Source organism: Tursiops truncatus, chromosome 1 (assembly GCF_011762595.2).
Source record: "Tursiops truncatus isolate mTurTru1 chromosome 1, mTurTru1.mat.Y, whole genome shotgun sequence".
Taxonomy (NCBI): Eukaryota; Metazoa; Chordata; class Mammalia; order Artiodactyla; family Delphinidae; genus Tursiops; species Tursiops truncatus.
The window spans coordinates 139,462,020-139,483,596 of NC_047034.1; the positions used below are offsets into that span (position 1 = coordinate 139,462,020).

General features: G+C 47.7%; 1 long non-coding RNA gene across 9 annotated transcripts; it reads right to left on the reverse strand.

Moving 5' to 3' along the window:
* Nucleotides 1-429: 429 nt before the first annotated feature.
* On the reverse strand, nt 430-7,084 carry LOC109550378 (uncharacterized). 9 transcript variants are annotated; one of them, XR_004528909.2, is made up of 4 exons: nt 6,924-7,084; nt 6,143-6,229; nt 2,558-4,445; nt 430-1,789 (listed from the first exon to the last, which is right to left on the reverse strand). It is a non-coding gene; the product is annotated as an uncharacterized lncRNA (long non-coding RNA). The 9 variants fall into 9 exon arrangements; XR_004528907.2 differs by having other exon boundaries at nt 6,143-6,566; XR_004528905.2 differs by having other exon boundaries at nt 6,143-6,566; nt 6,863-7,084.
* Between the last annotated feature and the right edge of the window lie 14,493 nt (nt 7,085-21,577).

Sequence of the window (21,577 nt, forward strand, 5' to 3'; positions counted from 1 at the left end):
CCTCTGTCAGGTGGCACCCCCCAGAGCCTCAGCCCTCAGGGTCCTGAGCAGGGCTGCCTTCACAGCCCTACAGGCGCTGACTGCTGCCCACTCTTGCTGGGCTCAGGGTGTTTCACCAGCCCTAAACCTGTCACTGGACTCATTTCCATCCTGACTCTGAGAAGGACCCTGGCAGACACCCCCGCAAGGCTGTTCCTGCCCCCAAAGGGCCCTGTGCTCTGTCACCCATAATTCCTCCTTTCCCCTCTCCCTGCCCCACAAGGCCTTCCCCTGTGGACACAGGGTTGGGAGGAAAACAGACCGATCAAGCTGGTTCCCAGCAAAGAAGTGTTTCCCACCCATCGGTCCCTGCAAATCTCCAAAGCCAGTCTTTAATATTTCACTTTAATCAACTCTCTTTTCTGTAAAAACTTAAAAAAAAATTGAATCTGAGTTTTTAGAATAAATTTTTAATTTTAGAACAGTTTTAGATTTATAGGAATATTGTGAAGGTAGTTCAGAGACCGACCAACTCTCTTAAACTTTATTTTAAAAGGAAACTTTTCATTATTCCTGCAAATGAAACCAGCATGATGTGCCTCAGACTTTCATCTTAAAAATGAACAATGAAAACAAAACAATGTTATTAAATTTTTTAAATTAAAATAAAAAATTAACAGCCCAATAGAAGTATTAATAAATCTGATTGATTTATATAATGCATTTTGCATGCAGAGTTGGCTGGGATCTGTGCGTGTGCGTCATGAAGCGCTCCCCAGTGCAGGGCCATCACCGGGCACCAGGCTGTTTTCCACCATGACCCACGTCAGTGCCCTGCCAAGAGTCCTCTGAGGAATGGACCAGCTATAGCACAGCCAGCGTTTATGGAGTCCTGCCTCTGGTGGGGCACTGTTCCGATGCCTTACATCTATTAACTTGTCAGAGCCTCAGAATAACCTGATGAGGTACCAGGTACTATTACTACCTCAATTTTTAGAGGGAGACACTGAAGCAGGTTAAGGAACTTGTTCAAGGCCACAGGCCAGAGCCACACGGGGGTAGTCAGGCTCCCAAGTCTGCATATGACTGTGCTCTGTTACTGACAGCAGAGAAAACAGGCATTTTCCCCATCCCACTGCAGCCTCCCCGGACCACGGCAGCAGCACCGAACTCACCTCTGTTCTCTCCCGCCTGTCCATTCTTCGCTCTGCAGCCGTGCGCTCTCAAACACGTGGAGCTCTGTGTAATAGAGCTGCCCTTTCAGACCTGCCCTTGCTCAGCATTGCACAGTGACATCCACCACTCCTCAGTTTTATTCTCCCCCAACCAACTTTGTACTCTGAAATTCCTCTATTACATAGAAGAGGTGGAAGACTAGAAAATGAACACCCTATATCCTTATCCAAAATTCAACAATCGCTAACATTCTCTCTCTACCTGTGTGTATTCTTCTATTTTGAATTGAAACAAAGCCTTTCTTCATGTGTCCTTGGCAATAATACCAGGTTTGATGTGCTTGTTATTTTTTTCTAAATACACTTGAAAATAAATACATTACTGTGAAAAGAAGATATTTGGCCATGTACCTCCTAAAATCACCCTGTGCATCCCTCCTGATATGACCGCCACACACTGGGGAAATCAGTCCCTAATGTGGGATGGATCTCCGTGGACCTCCATGGTTGTTTTCAGCAAGGATGCCACCTAAACTCACCAGTTCCCTCTGGTGGCAGGGCTGGGAGCTGTGTAGGGAGATTCTGTGGGGTCTAGGTGGGGAAGGCAGAGGCATCCTGGGGGTCTTCCACCTAGGCTGGGAAGGGAAGAAGGACAGTGCAGTCATGGCTTTGCACTGGCTGTTCCCTGTACTCTTCCTGTGTATTCGGAGGCACCCTCCCTCCCTTTAAGTGGGTGTCTGCTCAGATGTCCCTCTCAGAGAGGCCTTGCTAACCACCTAGCTACAGTTTCCCCACCCCGCTCAACCTGCTTAATTTTTCTTCAGACAAACACTTCAGACCACGACACTGTTTTCTATACTAGTCTGTCAGCTCCATAAGGGCAGGGACACAGCTGTCTTTACTCAGCACTACACTCCCATGCCTGGCACAGAGACTGACACTAGCACGTGCTAAATAAATGAGGGTTGAATGAGCAGATGAATGAATGAATCAGTGGCCTGGGGTTCAGATTCAGACTCTAGGGCTGTTGCTGTCACTAGGGGAAATCCAGCCTCCGCGTGCATGCCCTCAGTGATGGGGATCTCAGTCCCTACATTCCTGAAAGATGACCACATTCGAAGAGTTACTTTCTAGGTTTTTCCCACAGATACGATTTTTTATGTTTTCCCCAAAGCTGAGACTTATGTTTGTTTCAAACAGTAATGTAACTTCCCGAGGAAATGAGAGGGAGTTCGTGCCTGCCAGGGACTCAGGGAGGGCAAGGACCCTCTGCTTTCTTCTCACTCCCATTTACGCATATTTCTGAGTAAGAGCCCAGTTTCCCATCAGGCTCTGGGTCCATGGGGTCCCCACTGCCCCCACACTTCCCTACTGATGGAAAGATGGGAACATCATCCTCTCACCTGAGAAGACTTGTTGACAAAATCCTGAACTGGATGAGGCAATGGAAAGTGCTCCAGCTGAGACGCAGCAGGCCTGGGTTCTCTGCCACAGAATCACTGTGTAACCATGAGCCTTACCTTCCATACCTGTAAAATGGGGACAGTGAGTTTGCCCTGAGCCCAGGGATAAGAAATTATACTAGGTCAGATTTCCAAGCCCCAGGGGCCTTCTGCAAATAGCAACGGAACCACCCCATCCCCAGAGGCTCCGGGCACAAATCAGCAGCAGAGAAGCACCACGGGGCCCACTTTACCTAAGCACAGGCAGAATTGTAGCAGAAGAACAAGGTAAGTGGCTCCCGCGGCGGCCTGATTCTGAGCTGTTGGCGTGATGTGTGGGACAAATTAAGTTCATAAAATAAAGTCAGAGTGGGCTGTGGCAACTTGGCCACAAACTGTGCTCCTTGGCCACCTTGGCTGGGGACCTGGCACGGTTGCCCCTTGGAAGGCCCAGCCCATTGTCCACCATGTCCACCTGCCCTCCCCACAGACCACACTGAGTCTGGGCACCAGGCATTTGCTCAGGCCGTGTTCCTGCCTGATGTGCTCTCCCTGACTGGCTCAGCCCCACAGTTCCTGATCCAGAGAACAGGGTCTGGTGGGAGTTGAGGTGCTCCTGGGGGTGAAGTACCTGGGCCAGTAGTCGAGGTTCAAGGCCCAGTTTTAGGGTGAGGGCTGCCCCCTGCCTGACATCCAATGGGTTAGGAGTGAATCAACTCCCAGGTTCCATCAGGAATCCCTCCTACTGGGATTCTCACACCCTGTGTACTAACCTCCCATGCTTCAAGGTCAGCATCAGGATGCCTCCTCCAGGAAGCCCTGCTGGAATGGCTCAGATTCAGCCCCCTAACTCCCAGGCACATAAGCTGCTCCCAAGGTGGGAAGGTCCTGGGCTGGGCCCAGCAAGATCATCCCTGGCCACCCTGTGTAAGATGCCAGCATCCTCCTTGCCTTAACATTTCCAGTCCCCTTTCTCTGCTTTAAACTTTGAGCATGGTCCTCATCTGATGCACTTTAAATTTGCTGATTTGTTAATTCTCTGGCTCTCGCACTAGCATGTAAGCTCTCTGAGGGGAGGGCCTTTGTTGTTTTTGTTTGCTTTCATATTTCTGTGCCTAAGCAGTGCCCGTGTGCAGTAGCCTCAAGTATTAGTTAAACAAAGAATGAATGAAAGGAAGGACGCACAGCACATGCAGAGACTCAGGGGTGTGAAAGGGCGTGGGAAGGAAGAAGGCGCCACCGAACGCAGGATTCCTAGAGTGTGGTCTCGAGGTGAGGTGGGAAAAGGTAGTAAGGCCCAAACTGAGAAAGGTCTTGAATGCCAGGCCAAAGGTTAGAGGGGGGTGGGAGCTACGGCAGGACGTTAGATGGGGGAGCAAGAGTGTCACATCGGGGTTTAGAAAGACCCTTCTGGCTGGGTGGGAGGGAGGACTGTGGGGCAGAGAGGAGTGGGAGTGGAGAGAACAGTGAGGAGACCATGGAAGTAGTCAGGCGAGAGAGGGCGGGCACCTGGGGGGGGGGGGTCATAGTGGGACCTGGAGGGCGAGCAGGAGGCTTGGGCTGGGCAGGGACTGACAGGCAGTGGGGAGCATCCTCTGGGACCGGCTCTGTCTGGCTAGCCTCGCCCCGCAAGGCTGCCCCACGAGGGGCAGGGAGCCAGGGGACCCAGTCTGGCCCTGCCTCTTGGGACTCCAGGGATGCACGGTGCCTTCTGTTAATGGCAGGAAACTGCAGCCAGCATTGCCCACCTGGTGTCTGCCATGCGGGGTGTGGAACAGGGAAATTAAACCAGTGTGGGGAGCTCAGCTGACGCCACGTACCTGGCTCCTGAGGCTTCGGATGTATGACCCTGTGGGAGAAGGGAACCGTCACTGACTGAGCACCTACTCTGTGCCAGGCATGGGATGGGTGCTCTATATGCATTTGATCCTTACAGACAGCAAGGCGGGTACTATTACCCCCATTTTACAGATAGGGAAACTGAGACCCAGAGAAGCTAAGTAATTTTGGGGATCACACAGTGGCAGAGCTCTTTCTACTCCACGATGCTGCCTTCTGAAAGGAAGCCAGGCAGAAGGCACACAGAAAAGGAATTTATGATCAACACGGCAGCCCAGCAATGGAGGGGTTGCTTAGGGAGGGGTAGGTGGCCCGTCTTAAGATGTGCAATTAGAGATCAAGTGAATGCTTGGCCGTGTCTGCGTGGAGGGGGGGGAGGGCGAACTGTCTTCTAGGTTCCCCTCTAGCTGGGCACCTCACAGGGTAGGAAGGCCTGAGCTGAGGGACAGCTTTGCCTCTGCCCCAGGCCCCCACAGATCCCCTTCCCAGGAGAAAATGCCCCCTTCCTCAGGCTAGACCTGATACTCTGCAGAGCCACGGACCTGCCACTTTTGCTTGCTCTCTATCACATAGCCCTGGAACCATCAACCCTGCAACACAGGCCCAGAGAGGAAATGGGGCTGGCCCAAGTCACAGTTATGCCCCTGGAGGATTAGACCAAACATGTTCAGTGGTGTCCAAGGGCTCTGGCCACTGTCTAGTCCGCTGGGCCCAGCCCTGCCCTGGCCACCATGATCGTCCCAGCTGCTGGACACATGCCTGCTGGTCGGAGCTTCTCAGAAGAACCAGGAAGCTGGAATTGCTGTGACTCCCGGCCCTGTCCCCAGTACGGCCTTTGGGGACTCTGCATGCGCCTGCACAGGTGTGCAAGCTGGAAGTGTGGGTGGGGCCAGAGCATTTTATCTCTTAACATGGCTTGAGGGTTGGGCTGCCTGGGGTTCCATCCATTAAAGCAGCTTCTCTTTTAGTCCCAGGGGCATCTCTCAGGTGGCCAGTCCCCACTGGAGGGCTAATGACCTGAGTCCACTCCACCAATTCTACATGTTCCAGACCTGATGAAGGGGATGCAGTCTCAAGAGTCCTGGGTCTGAATCCCAGCTCTCCCCCCAGCTGTGTGACCTTGGGCACATGTGATGGGCACATGTGATGGGCACATGTGAGGTTCCCTCACATCTCTGGGCCTCAATTTCCCAGAGGGTTCAAACATTCCAAGAGCAGGACACAGCCTGTACTGTAGTTTGTTTGTTTGTTTGTTTGAATCAAATTGGTTGCCAACATTTAAAACATAAAAGATCAGGAAATTTCACACAAAAAAATCTAGATTTTCAGGTTTCACTGAAAAATCAGAAGATCTGGGCTCACTGGGTTCCCACCCCCGTCAGGTAATAACCCACTAGAGTAAGTCATTTTCTCCAGTCCTGACAGGCCAGGCAGCCCCTGGAAGCTGGTGGGTTTTCTACCCCTGAGTCAAGCTGGGAGCCCCCAGCCTCTTGCCTCAGCAACCCCGGAGCTCCTGGCCCAGGCCTGGTCATTGTATATGTGCTGGGTTGATGAATGAATGAATAAATAGATGAGCACAGCAAAAATGATAATAATAATGCCTGCTCCCTGCCCCCCACTTTCCCAGAGGAGCACAAGGAGGTCCTGGCATTTTATAAACCTTGAAGTCCCAGGAATAACAATAACCAATATGTAGGTAGCACTTACCAGGTGCCTAGCTCTGTCCAAGGCAATTTTCTTCCATTATCTCATTTGTCCCTCACCATGCCCCTGTGAGGTGGGACCTTCTCCATCCTGGGGAGGAGAGGGTAACAGGGAATAGTATGCCACTTACAGGGTTGGTGGGAGGATTGACTGAATTAATGAAGGTAAAGTGCCTGGAAAAGAGCCTGGCACACAGCAGGTGCTCAGTAAGCGCGGGCCATTGACACACAAGCCAGGTACTTTCACAGCAGTGATCTCGTGTGGTGGACAGGTGAGCCCCCCCGAGCTGGGAGGGGTTGAGACTTGCCCAAGGTCACAGGGCAAGTGGCTTGGAGAGGATTCTCAGATGCGGAGACGCGTGACTTCCTGCAGCGGGGGCCGCTGCTATGGAGCGGGTCCTGAGGGGGCCGGGTCCAGGAGAGGGTCTCTGGGTAGAGAAGGTGGGAGGCAGGAGAGCAGAGGTCTGGAGCCTCAGCAACATAATTCCAGCCCTGGCTTGACTTTGGCACTCTGGGCTTCCTCTCTCCCCTCCCAGGTTTGCAGCTGGTGTCTGGAGGCTGCCGCCCTGCAGCCTGAACCCAGTGCCCTCCCTCCGGCTGACCCACCCACCCACCCTCTCGGCCCAGCTCCTCACCCTCCAAACGGGGGAACCAAGGCCTGGGGACAGGCAGCCTGGCAGGGTGGAGGTGCCTGGGTTTCACTCCTCCCAGCCCTGCCACTTACCGGCTCTGTGACCCTCTGATTCTCCTTTCCTCATCTTTTATGACTCATCAAAAGTGTTTACCTTGGGCTTCCCTGGTGGCACAGTGGTCGGGAGTCCACCTGCCGATGCAGAGGACACGGGTTTGTGCCCCGGTCCGGGAGGATCCCACATGCCACGGAGCGGCTGGGCCTGTGAGCCATGGCCGCTGAACCTGCACGTCCGGAACCTGTGCTCTGCAAAGGGAGAGGCCACAACAGCGAGAGGGCGGAGTACTGCAAAAAAAAAAAAAAAAAAAAAAGTGTTTGCCTTGAGCCAGGCACTGGGCTCAGAGCCTTGCATGCATCCTTCCACATATTCCCGATGACAGACCCGTTTCATGGCTGGGAGGATGGAAGCTCAGTCTTTCCCTTAGTTGCACAGCTGGGAGCAGATTCAGAGTCAGGTCCGGGTGAGTCCAAAGCCTGAGTTCTTTAAATGAAGAAAGTGATATGTACCTCATCTGGTCGTGAGAACATAGAATAAAAAATAAAATAGGGCTTCCCTGGTGGCTCAGTGGTTGAGAGTCGCCTGCCAATGCAGGGGACATGGGTTCGTGCCCCGGTCTGGGAAGATCCCACATGCCGCGGAGCGGCTGGGCCCGTGAGCCATGGCTGCTGAGCCTGTGCATCCGGAGCCTGTGCTCCGCAAAGGGAGAGGCCACAACAGTGAGAGGCCCATGGACCAAAAAATAAATAAATAAATAAATAAAATAAAATAGTAGTTAAAGCTTCCATAGCCTTTAATTACCGTGCCAGTGGCTGTTCTAAATATTTTACATTCTTTTTTTAATATTCTTTTCCATTATGGTTTATCACAGGATATTAAATATAGTTCCCTATGCTATACATTAGGACCTTGTTGTTTATCCATTCTAAATGTAACAGTTTGCATCGGCCAACCCTGAACTCCCAGTTTGTCCCTCTCCCTGTCCCCCTCCCCCTTGGCAACCACAAGTCCCTTCTCTGTGTCTGAGTCTGTTTCTGTTTTGTAGATAGGTTTATTTGTGCCATATTTTAGATTCCACGTATAAGTGATATCATATGGTATTTGTCTTTCTCTTTCTGACTTACTTCAGTTAGTATGATAATCTCTAGTTGCATCCATGTTGCTGCAAATGGCATTATTTTGTTCTTTTTTATGGCTGAGTAGTATTCCACTGTATATATGTACCACATCTTCTTTATCCATTCATCTGTTGATGGACATTCAGGTTGTTTCCATGTTTTGGCTATTGTGAATGGTGCTGCTATGAACATAAGGGTGCATGTATCTTTCTGAATTATAGTTTTGTCTGGATATATTCCCAGGAGTGGGACTGTTGGATGATATGGTAATTCTATTTTTAATATTCTGAGGACCCTCCATACTGTTCTCCATAGTGGCTGCACCAAAGTTTCATTCCTACCGACAGTGCAAGAGGGTTCCCTTTTCTCCACACCCTCTCCAGCATTTGTTATTTGTAGACTTTTTAATGATGACCATTCTGACCGGTGTGAGGTGGTACCTCATTGTAGTTTTGATTCCCATTTCTCTAATAATTAGTGATGTTGAGCATCTTTTCATGTGCCTACTAGCCATCTGTATGTCTTTGGAGAAATGCCTATTAAGGTCTTCTGCCCATTCTTTGACTGGGTTGTTTGTTTTCTTGTTGTTGAGTTGTATAAGCTGTTTGTATATTTTGGAGATTAAGCCCTTGTCTGTTGCATCATTTGCAAATATTTTCTCCCATCCCATATGTTGTCTTTTTGTTTTTTGGGTTTTTTTTTTTTTTATGGTTTCCTTTACTGTGAAAAAGCTTGTAAGTTTGATTAGGTCCTATTTGTTTATTTTTGTTTTTATTTCTATCGCCTTGGGAGACTGACCTAAGAAAACATTGGTACGATTGTTCTAAGTATTTTACACATGTTAAGTGGTTTCACCCACACATCAACAGTATCAGCAGGCATCAGTGCTCCTATTATCATCTCCCTGTTATAGATCCAGAAACTGAGGCACAGAGAGGTTAACATGCCCAAGGTCACAAACTAGTGAGTGGTAGAATCAGAATTTGAATTCAAGCCTTCCAGCTCCAGAGTCCTTGCTTTCACCCACTATGCTGTGAACATAGAGCATCATGCATGAGGCATGTGCTGAACCCCAAACCCACAGGAGCTCTCCCCATCAGCTCCGTCATCAGTATGTCAGCTGCAGAGCCAGCAATGAGGATGCAGGCCCCAAGGATTCCTGCCCCAGACTGCTCCCCCACCCCATCACTCCAGCCCCACCCCAGGGTCTAGTCGGGTACACAGGCCATAACCACCAGGACAAAGAATCAACAGCCTGAGAACAATGTAGGAGTCGCACCACCCATCTCCCTAGAAACCCAAGACAGGGCTGGCCCAGCTGACGCAGGGAGGGATGAGGTGTTTGCCTCCTGTTCTCTATCCTCACCCGGACCTCCCCCTCTCAGTTCCCTGAGCCTAGACAGGGAACTCTACAGCAGACACCACAATCTGGGAGCCATGAGCATACTCTCCACTTTCTTCTGTCCTGTATCCCACCCCTCCAGGTCCTCCTAAGTGAGGACACTTATGATGCTGTTTCATTATGCCCTTTCCAATTTCTGGGCCTTTGCTTGGACTACTCCTTCTGCCTGAAGGCTCTCTCACACCCCTTCGGAAAGACCTCCTTTTCCCTGTAAGCAGAGTTTGTCCCGCATTCCTCTGATACCCTACGGCCCCCATCTCCCCTTTCATGTCCCATCACACACCATTGTGATTGTGTATGTGTCGTTTCAAGCACACAATGCCCTCTACACACATAGCAACAAACTCAGAAACATGTAAGCACATAGAAATATACCACTCTCTTCTCACAGGGTTCTCACAGGGTACACTCCCACACCCAAAGGCCCATGTATGCACTATGACCTTCTAACCAAGACACGCATGTACGTGCTTACACTCAAGCAAGTATCAAGGTAACATCTGTGACTTTACATATGTACACACACATGCACATACACACTCACAGCACACAATCCAAGCGCACAGGGCCGAGCTACCCACAGAGAATCACATACTGCAGAAATAGTCAGGCTTCTACACTCTTGAACACACATAGATGTTCACTCATGCAAAAACATGCAACAACACCCACCAGTGGGATCACACGTGGGGATGCCGAACTGCATACATTCCGGAGTCATTCCCTGGGTAGGCTGGCCTGAGGCTGGGAGGATGTCTCCTCGGAGACAGTTGGAGCCTGGGTAGCAGGGCCTGGGAAACCAGGTTACCACCTCCCACTGGAGCTTGCGCCCGGAGGGGAAGATAAACGATGTGTCTATTGGGCTCCTGTGTGGAGGGTCCTGTGCGGGCGGGGGGCTCTTGGGCTGATTCCTGGCTTCTGTTTCCTACTTGCCACTTGTGCTTTCAGACCAGCAAGCCCCTGCCCTCAGGCCAGGCCTAAGCTTTTCCTCTAGGCGCCCTTGGCAGCCTAGTCCTTAAATAATGGAACCAGCTTTTACCAGCATTCGCTGAGCACAGGGCCAGACTGGGAGAACACCACCCCAGTGGCCTCACAGGGCTCAGGCTGGTGTCTACGCTGACAGCACTGACACCATCTGGAGGGATTCTCTTGACACCTGACATGTAGGATTATTCTGCACATTTTAAAGGAGTGGAAATGGAGGCTCAGAGAGGTAAAGGGACTTCCCCAAAGTAACACAGCCAGGGGGTGGTGGGGCAGAAATGGACCAGCCTTCCCAAGGGAGCTCCTGGTCCCTGGGCTCCCAGAACAGCACTGGGTCACCCTCACCTACTCCTGGGGGAAGCAGCAGGAGCAGGGAGACCCCAGGGTGAGGTGGAGTCTTTTCTGGGGTCTGGGGAGGCAATGAGGTAAACTTTGCTGTGGTGCAGCCTGGACTTTCTGCCTCTGGGAGGTCAACTCCTTGACAAATCAGGAGAGGGACTCCAGGCCTGAAAGCCATAGACATTGGTGGAACAGCAGTGGCTGCTGTTACCTGTGCTCCCAGCCCCATTTCTGGGTCCTAACAGGCTGTGACCCAGTTACCAGGTAGAGGCAGCATCCCTGGAAGATTCCTATGGGACCCCAGGCTCCTGAAGCCCCTGACCCAAAGGAGTTGAGTATCTCAGTTTATTGTGGGCACTGCAAGGGAATGGCTGGATCTGGCACCAAGGGTTTCAGAAATTACCACAGGAAAAGCTTATAGCTAAGAAACCTCCATGCCAGGCTGATTGCCTTTAAAAATTAGGCAAGACAGCCAGGAGAAGACCGAGCTCAGATCTAGAGGAAGCATGAAGCTGCTCTAGGCCTGGGCCTCCCCAACCGCTGGACTCCAGCAGAGATTTTCAAACTATGTACCCCACTTGGGGAGGGGGCCTGGGTGGAGGACTGCCAGCTTTGGGGCTCTAGGATTCCTCTCCACCCTTCAGCAGGAGCACTCAGTGTGACTACAGGCTCGCCAGTCTTATTTCTTCTTCCTGGACCCACAGGAAGACTGCATTTCTCACCTAACTTGCCAAGGTGACAAAGGCCAGTCACTGGGTTCTTTGGAAAGAGTGTGAGCAGAAGTGATGTACGTTGTTTCCAGGCCCAGTTTTAAATCCCCTAATGTGACACTCTTTGCTCTTTTGTTTGCTTCTCATAGTGACAATGTATTGAACTTACATCATAGATAGGGACACTAAGATGGAAGCAACTTGGATCCCTGAGTAATCATGTGGAGGAGAGATGCTCAGGAGAGCCACTAACCCACATTGTATTTGTGTGAGTGAGAAACAAACTTTTATTGTGTTACCCCACTGAGATTTCAGGGTTTATTTGTCATCTCAGCAGAACCCAGACTAGCATGGCTAATATATTCCTCTTGGATGGATTTTATATCTTGAGGTTGCACAAAGATTTTTATTGAAGAAAGAACTCCGTGACTAAAATCCCACATCCAAAGTGTCCTCTCTCAGGTCTCCCAGTTCTGATGTCCGGACATTCTGTATTTAGACAGCTGTGGGCAGTGGAAGTCAGGTGGCTTGAACTTGGTCATATACCCTGACTATGTGGCCTTGGGCAAGCTTCACACTTTTCTGCGCCTCGGTGTCCTCACCTATAAAGTAGAGGCAAAGATGCTTCACCTACAGGGCTGCTGTTAAGATCAGTGAGCAACTGTAAACTGTAAAGGGGGGAGATTTGCTTCAGGGAATGCACTGACGGTTTGTCATTATGCTCATCCCACCCACCACACCCACCACAGGCAAGGTCAGGGGAAAGAGACTTCAAGAAGGCATGAAATTTCATTCATTCAGCTGGGGGACACTTCCAGCCCTGTGTGGGGCCCTGGGCCACAAGGCAAGGCTCTGCAGAGAGACCGTCTCTCTTCTCAGCTGTATCTTCTCTGTCTTGGAGGAGGGGGTGGTATCTGACCTAATCACAGGTGATGGCTCATTAAGAGGTTACTATGTTCCTGGCCCTTAATGATTCAATGAAGTCTCACTCAGGCAGGTACATTCCTCATCCTCCTTTTACAGAGTAGGAAACTGGAGGCACCGAGAGACTGAGCCTCTTGTCCAAGGTTACACAGGTAGGATGTGGGCAGTGCTGGGATTTGAACCCAGGAAGTCCTACAGCAGTGCCTGGACACAAGACCTCTGGGCTATTCAGATCTCTTAGCATGTGTAGCAGCGGTGTCTGGGTGGCGGATGCAGGACGGAGGAGGGGAGGCTGTCCAGGGAGTGGGCTTCCAAGATTTAGCCAAATAGTAAAATTTCTCTGTTGCTTTGTCCCCTTCTGTCTCTCTGACTCTCTCCCCAGTTTCCTTCTTAAGCTCGTTTGATACCACTCTTCCCGACTTCATAGTTTTCCTCGCCTCACTTTAATTCTTTCAGAGCCTCCTCGCTGCCCTCAGGATAGAGCCTAAGATCTGAGGCTTGGCATTCAAGGCCCCAGGAGGTGCCCTTTCCAGTCTTGCTTCCTGCCGCTGCACTGTCTTCTTGTCCTGTGCCCTGTGCTCTACTTAGATTGAACTGTGTGAACTGCCTTCTCTTTCCCACCCCATGTCTCGCTCCATGTTGTCTCTGCCTGGAGCTCTCTCCCCACCTTTCCCACCAGCTCACTCAGCTCCAGGCAGCCGTCCCGGGATCTCCAGGTTTGGCCATGTTTTCTGCAGTGCTGTAGCCCAGGGCTGTGTCTCTCCTCTGATCCTCTGGGTTGCCACAGTCTCCATCTCCGTCTGAACCTTAACAGCTCCTCTAGGGCAGAACCTGGGCTGGGACCCCAACATTGCCCAGCACAGGGCCTGGCACAGAGGGGACATCAGTGACCTTGGGTTGCAGGCGAGATCTCAGGAACTCTTGAGGATGGCCTCACACAGAGTGACAGGTGGAGAGGAGTCGGGGGTAAGACCCAGGGTGGGGAGAGGGTGTGAGGACTAGGGCATAGGGAGACTAGAGTGGCTGGAGGGGGTCATTTGAGTTCTTGGGGACAGATACCCAGACTGATTCAGAAGGATGCCAGGGCCAAACCACAAACATCCCTTTAGACCGTGGCCAGGCTGTGGCCCTGGCATTAAAAATTACACGTATTATCTAATAATAGATATATATAAAATAGACATGTGTTGCATTTTTATAAGAAATAAACAGACTAGTCATATGCTTTATTATCCAAACCAGAACTTTCTGAGAAAGAAAGGGATTGCAGTGAATAATTATGTGGGACAACAGGTATCAATCAGGGCTGTTCTGGAAACCCCGTATGTATGGCCACCCTGGGTATAAAGCATAATAATGAACACCTTTGAACCCAACTTAAAGGTGAGAGATGACTAATGCTATGGGCTTCTTCCTTATCCCATTTCCCTGCCTCCCCTACAGAAGTAACCATTATCTTGAATTTTGTTGAATCATTTCCTCAGTTAAGCTTGTATCACATATGTATGAAAACCTAAACAATATACTTTATTTTTGCTTGTTTTTGAGGCCTCTAAAGGTTGGATTTTGTCCTATGAAGTCTTCTGCAACAAGCTGTTCTCCCTCAGCGTTGTTTCTAAGATTTCCTCGCATAGTTGTCTGCAGCTATATTTGATTCATTTCCACTGCTGTATAGGATTTCATTATACGGAGATGGCATAATTTATTAATTCATTTTCCTTCTAAGGACATTAGCTTAGTTTCCAGGTTTTTGCCATTATAAATGGCACTACTATGAACATTTTTGTATGGGTCTCCTGATGCTTGTATGCATGAGTTTCTCTAGGGTTTACACTTAGTAATGAAATCACAAGTTCAAAGTGGTTGCAGTAATTTTCACTGCATTAGGAGCATAGGAAAATTCTGTTGCTTCACGTCCTCACCAATACTTGTCACTGTCAGATTCATTTTGTGTGGAAAATCTCATTGTGGTATAAATTTGCTTTTTCCTGATTACTATAAGGTTGAGCATCTTTTCTTCAGGTCTATTTTCGATTCATATTGCCTCTGCTGTGAATGCGTGTTCATATCTTTTGCTATTTTTTTGAGTTATTTGTCTTCTTAGCATTGGTTTGTAAGAGTTCTTTATGTATTCTGGGTAGAATGCTTTGTTCATTGTTTGTACTGTAATGTATTCTCCCAATCTGTGGCTAGTCTTTTAGACAATGAGAAAAAAATTAACTTGGAGGAAGCAGAGACTATACATGGTGATAAATACTCACAGGAAACAACAACAAAACACTATTAACATCCTGAAAGAAATAAGAGAAAATATTGCATCATGAAAAAAGAACAAGGTACAATAAAAAAGGAATAGACATTGAAAAAGCAAAGAGCTCTTGAAAATATGATCAGAGGAAAAATAAAAATCTCTGTAGAAGGTTGAAAAAATGTTCTAGATAGAAAAAAAACGAGGTGAAAATATATATATAAGAAATGTAGAAGACCAGTTCAGGAGGGCCAATATTGGAATAATTAAGGAGATCCAGAAAGTAAAAAACAGAGAAAATGGAGGCGAGGAAATCGTTCTGTTATAGAGGTAGCTCTAGAAAATTTTCTCCAAACTGAAGATGAGTTTCCAGAATAAGAGGACCCACTGGGCGCCCAGCACAGTGAATGGAAACAGATTTACTCAAAGACACACTGAGGACACAGGTGCCTAAACACTTCCAGGGAGAAAGAACAGGGTTCTGTAAACAGGAAACAAAATGGCATTGGACTTTTCAACAGGAACTAGAAGACAATGGAGCAAGCCTTCAAGATTCAGAAGGAAAATTATTTCTAGCTTAGAAATCTATATCTCATCAAACCACCAATTAAATGAGAGGCACTTTTAGAAATACAAGGTCTCAAAAAGTTTACTTCAGATACCTCCTCTCAGAAAGCTGTGAACATAAGTTTGTCTTCTATGTCTGTGAGTCTGTTTGCTTTGTAAATAAGTTCATTTGTATCATATTTTAGATTCCACATATAAGTGATATCATATGATATTTGTCTTCCTCTGTCTGACTTACTTAACTTAATATGATAATCTCTAGGTCCATCCATGTTGCTGCAAATGGCATTATTTCATTCTTTTTTATGGCTGAGTAATATTCCATTATATATAGTCTTCTCAAACCAATTGTCTATTGATGGGCACTTGGGTTGTTTCCCTGTCCTGAGATTACCAAAGGGAAAAGGGAAAGGGGGAGGGATAAATTAGGTATATGAGATTGACAAACTATTATACATAAAATAGATAAGCAACAAGGATTGACTGTATAGCATAGGGAACTATGTTCAATATTTTATTGTAACCTGTAATGGAAAATAATCTGAAAAATATACATATATATATATAACTGAGTCACTTTGCTGTACACCTGAAACTAACACAATATTGTAAGTCAACTATACCTCATTTTATCCTTTTTTTTTGACAATGTGGTGCAGCTTGTGGAATCTTAGTTCCCTGAACAAGGATCGAACCCACACCCCCTGCAGTGGGAGCATGGAGTCTTAACCAGTGGACTGCATTACAAAAAAAAAAAAAAAAGCTATGAGCAGATGTTGCCCCAAATAAGGTCGTGAGGAAGACACGGGATGTCAGAAGCAGGAGATTCAACACAGGAGAAAAGTGCAGAGAAGCCTCCAGATGATGGGGAAGGGAAAGCCCACAAGGAGAGCTGAGCAGCTGGTCTTGCTATCAACCAGTCCAGGATGGAGAGTCAGAAATCTGCAGCAACTTCCCAGTCAAGTAAATTGGTAGAGTACTAACATGGGTGATTGTATTAATAGGAGTTTACACAAATGAGGGAGAGTTTGGGGATAAGGGATGAATACTTAGAAATGAAGCAAAAAATAAAATGATAAATAAATAAATATCCATTACTAACTCCAGGAAAAACACAGTTATGCAGGAAAAGATGCTAATCATGGCACACTGTGAATAGCATTTATTTTGTTATGATCACATAAAAATCCTTTCAATATATGACACTAAAGCTCAGGCAACAAAAGAAACAATAGATAAACTGGACAACATAAATAAAAAATAAAAACGGTGTATCAAAAGGCACAATCGACAGAGTGAATAGGTTACCCACAGAATGGAAGAAAATATTTGTAAGTCATGTATCCAGTAAGGGATTAACATCCAGAATACATAAAGAACTCCTACAACCCAACAACAACAACGAACAGAAAACTTAATTTAAAAATGGGCAAAGGACTAGAACAGACATTTCTCCTAAGAAGATATACAAATGGCCAAGAAGCACATGAAATGATGTGCAATATCACTATCAAGGAAATGCAAATCAAAACCACAACGAGGGGACTTCCCTGGCGGTCCAGCGGTTAATACTCGGTACTTCTACTGCAGGCGCAAGGGTTCGATACCTGGTTGGGGAAGATCCCGCATGCTGGCAGTGCGGCCAAAAAAAAAACACACCACAATGAGATACCACCTCATACCTGTCAGGATAGCTACTATAAAAAACAAAACAAAACAGAAAATAACAAGTGTTGACAAAGATGTGATCCCTTGTGCACCGTTGGTAAAATGTGAAATGGCGCAACTACTATGGAAAATAGTATGGCAATTCCTCAAAAAATAAAAATGGAATTACTATATGATCCAGCAATTCCGCTTCTGGGTATATTACCCCAAAGAACTGAAAGCAGAGACTTGAAGAGATATTTGTACACCCATGTTCATAGCAGTATTATTCACAATAGCCAAGAGGTGGAAGCAACATATGTGTCCATTGACAGATGAATGGATAAACACAATGTGGAATATACATATAATGGAATATTATTCATCCTTAAAAGGAAGAAAATTCTGCAACACGCTACAACATGGATGAGCATTGAGGACATTATGCCAGTGAAATAAACCAATCATAAAAGGGCAAATACTGTACAATTTCACTTACATGAGGTACCTAGAGTAGTCAAATTCATAGAGACAGAAGTTAGAACGTGGTTGCCAGTGGCTGGGGACAAAGGAGAATGGGGAGTTACTTAATGAGTACAGAGTTGCCGTTTGCAAGATGACAGTTCTGGAGATGGGTGGTGGTGATGGTTATGCAACAATGTGAATGTGCTTAATGCCACTGAATTGTACACTTAAAAATGTTAGGTAAATTTTATGTTATGCATATCTTTCCACAACTAAAAATAATTTTAAAACTTTTTAAAATCAAAGAATCACAACCATATTGGAAGGATGAGTGACGGTTGACTCAGAGAGTGAGTGTGTGAGAGTCCGTGTGTGTAGGTGTCTGGAGGTGCAGGGGGGTGGTGGTGAGAGAGCTAAATCATTGTCTTCATGGTGGGAAGTCAAAAGATAGTGCCTGAAACCGAAAGATCAAGAAATAGAAATGTGGGACTTCCCTGGTGGCACAGTGGTTAAGAATCTGCCTGGAAATGCAGGGGACACGGGTTCGAGCCCTGGTCCGGAAGATCCCACATGCCACGGAGCAACTAAGCCCGTGCACCACAACTACTGAGCCCACGTGCCACAACTACTGAAGTCCACATGCCTAGAGCCCGTGCTCTGCAACGAGAGAAGCTACTGCAATGAGAAGCCTGTGCACCGCAACGAAAGTGTAGCGCCTGCTCACCACAACTAGAGAAAGCCCGCGTGCAGCAACCAACACCCAACGCAGCCAAAAATAAAATAAATAAATTTATAAAATAAAAAAAAGAAATAGAAATGTGTGTTATTTAACTATAGGGAGGTAAATACCAAAAGAATCAGCTAAAAGATTTGAAAGTGTTTGCATCTGGGGAGAAGGAGATGGAGGTGGGGAGTGAACGACCTAAGGTTCTCATAACAAAGTGACAGAACTAGTTGATTCTTTAAACTATGTGAAGTAAAACTCTGATAAGAAAAAATAAAATAAAAACTCAACCAAAACAAAAGCAAACAGAAAATTGCTGAGCCTCCTCTAGAAGGCCCTGTGACTCAGGCGATGGGTATCCAGGGCCTGACGACCTCTGAGTCACCTTGAGGAGCCTGTTGTCACGGGCAGAGTGGCCAGGGCTTCTGCCCTCTATCCTTTTTCCCAGAGTAAATGGGGGACGCAGAGCTGGCGGCCCTGAGAGAAGCGAGACACATCTGGATGGACGGAGGAGCATTGTTTATTTGAATGAGCACACATTTATTTTAATGTGTATTGGAGAATATGATTAGCATATCAAACCTGTGATTTCACGGAGATTATTGCTTAGGATGAAGCGACGTTTATTAAGTGAAAGGATTTAAAGGGAAATACTAGGATGACAGTAGAGCAGGTAAGGGGAAATGGAGAAAGTCATTCCCCGGCGATAAGAATGACTGACTGGTCATGGGAAATACTGACCTAGTCCAACCCTCATGTTAGGGATGGGGAGCCCAGCCCAGAGAGGAAAAAGGACTTGCCCAGTGTCCTCTAGTAAGGCAGTGAAGGAGACAGATGTGACTCCCCTGACAGCACATGGCCAGGAGGCAGGAAACCAACACTGGGTCTGTCTTGCTCTGCTCTGGTCAGCTCTGAAACCCTGAAACGCCTTCATCCTCTCAGTTCCTGGGTGTATTCCTCTGTATGAGGTTCTGCAGCTAATAGCAGTAATGTTCACGATAATTGTAGATAGTCCTTAGGAAGTGTTTACTGTGTACCTGAAAAAGCAGCAACAATTATAATAGCAAACACATATACAAGGTATACTATGTACAGAAAACTCTTCTAAATACTTTACTTATATTCACATATTTCATCCTCACTAACCCTATGAGATAGTGTGGCAGCCAGTCTCTGAGATGGCCCACAGTGATTTTTGCCTCCTGGCTATTGCTCTCCTATATAGTCCTTCCCACATGGAATAGGGCTGACCTGTGAAACCAATAGGATATTGCCAAAATGATGGAGTGTGACCTCCCTAGTTAGGTCACAAAAGACACTGTGACTTCCTCCTTGCTTTTTCTCTCCCCCTCTTGGATGGGGAAAGCTGGCTGCCATGTCATAAGGACACTCAAGCAGTCCTGTGGAGAAATCTGTGTGGTGAAAAACTGAGTCATCCTGCCAACAGCCAATGTGAATGTGCCAGCCATGTGAGTGAGCCAACTCAAACCCTCCAGCTGCAGTTAAGCCTTCAGAAGACTATAGCCTGGCCAGCATCGTGACCCAACGAAGTTGCTCCCAAATTCCTAACTCACAGACAATGTGGGGGATAATAAATATTTGTTGTTGTTTTGAGTTGTTGTTGTTTTGAATTTGGGGTATTTTGTTATGCAGCAATAGGTAATTAATACTCGTAGGTAACATTGTCATCCCCATTTTATAGATGAGGAAATTGAGGCACAGAGTGTTCAAGTATCTTGTCCCAGATCACACAGTTAACAAGTGATTTAAACCATGGAGGTTTGGATCTGTATAAAGTTCATGTAATATATTAGAATCCCTTTTACAGGAATGAAGACACTGCTGGGAAAGAGAGAGAGAGAGAGGGAAACACAGGGACAGTGGCAAAGAGAAATTGGCAATTGGTTCCCAGTACAGCATAACAGACTTAGGCTAGACTTCTGTAAAGTGATGATAGTAGACAGTGGGAGAGCTCTGCTGCCCTTGCAGTTCAGCTGTGATCAGCTTGGGGCCACTGGTCTCTGTCCCTGGCTGCGTGGTTGACGCAGCCTTGGATACCTCGGGGTGGGGATGTGATGCCTGTGGGCACCCCCTCTCTGGGGCTCTTATCACCCTGCACTGACACTGTCTGCCCCCAGACCAGAGATCCTCAAGGGCAGGGATGGAGTCTTGCTCATCTGTGCCCCTTGCCTGGTGCAAGGCCAGTCAGAGCAGGCTGGGGGAGGTATATATGCAGAAGGCTCTCTGGCCCTGGCCCTGGAGAGAATTCATATGGTCACACTACCCTTTAACAAATTATCACTGGGGACACAGAAGGGACCAGGATGACCCAGTTTCTGACTTGAGCAGCTCCTTATTGGATGGAGGATACAACAATGATAGCCCAGTGCGATCAGAGAGATTGGGACACGGCGTGTTGTGGGAGGCCAGAGGGGTAGGGAGGACCTCTCTAGAGGAGGCCTGAGAACTTCCCAGAGGAGGAGGAATGTGAGCTGAGGCCCAAAGGATGCACAGACGTCAGCCAGCGCAAGACTGTTCTCAGCAGAGGGTACAGCCTGGCAGAGGCCTGAGGCCTGAGGCTGTCTTGGAGGACAGGGTGAGGGAGTAGAATGTGCAAGGGGTGGGCCACTGGCCTCTGGTGGCTCTTAAAGCAGGACACAGAGACTTGGGATGGGCAGGGTGGCATGCTGACAGCAGCTGGAATGTCACCTGTTTCTGTCTCGTGGGGAATTCATTGCACTTGGGGTTGGGCTTGAGGATTTTCTTTGGAAACCCAGGACTGGGCAAGGCCTATATGCTTGAGTCAGCCCAGGATGGAGAGAGAGGACAGGTGAGGACAAGAAGTCACTTGGGAACAAGTTGTACAAGGACCTCAGTGTCCATTTGGTGTATGGGGTGTGTCAAAGCTTTCTTCATTTGCCCTTCACTAGATTAACCAACTTAGGTGCCCTGAAAAATTCCCATTTCTGCCCTCTGGGTTCAAATGCTAGGCCTGCCATTTACTAGCTGTATGACCTCCCCACCCCTTAGTTTGCTCATTTGTAAAATGGAATCAACATAAAACCTGCCTCATGGAGATGTTGTAAGGACTAAATGGGTTAAAGCGTTTAAAACACCTAGATGGTGCTTGACCCCCTCCCCACCTCCAGCAAGTGTACAATAAGTATTAGCTATTATTATTACTTGATATGGTTTTCCTTTTAACCTTTTCAAGAATTTAAACATCATTTATCTAATGCCTGTTATATGCCACGCCTTGTATCTATCCTCTGAAAATAGGGATGAATAAGACATAATCCTCCTAGGCATACAGAAACCATGGTAAAGGCAACAACAAACAAACGTTGATCAAACATGCCCTGTAGGAACCCAGAAATGCAGGAGAGCTGGTTCCTGTCCTCAGGAAGGTCACAGGCTGACTAGGGAGAGAGAGAAGTGGTCCAAATTGGGTGGGGGCTGAGAGGAGCCTGGAGAACCTCCAATGAGGGGGTTTTCGAGAGACAAGGAGTTGCCCACTTTGGCAGCTGGATGTGTGTCAGACAGTATGAGCAAAGACCCTCTTGGAGGGGAGGTGAAGGAAGGCTCAGTCTTTATTCTCTGAGTGTTAGGAGGTTATCGGGGG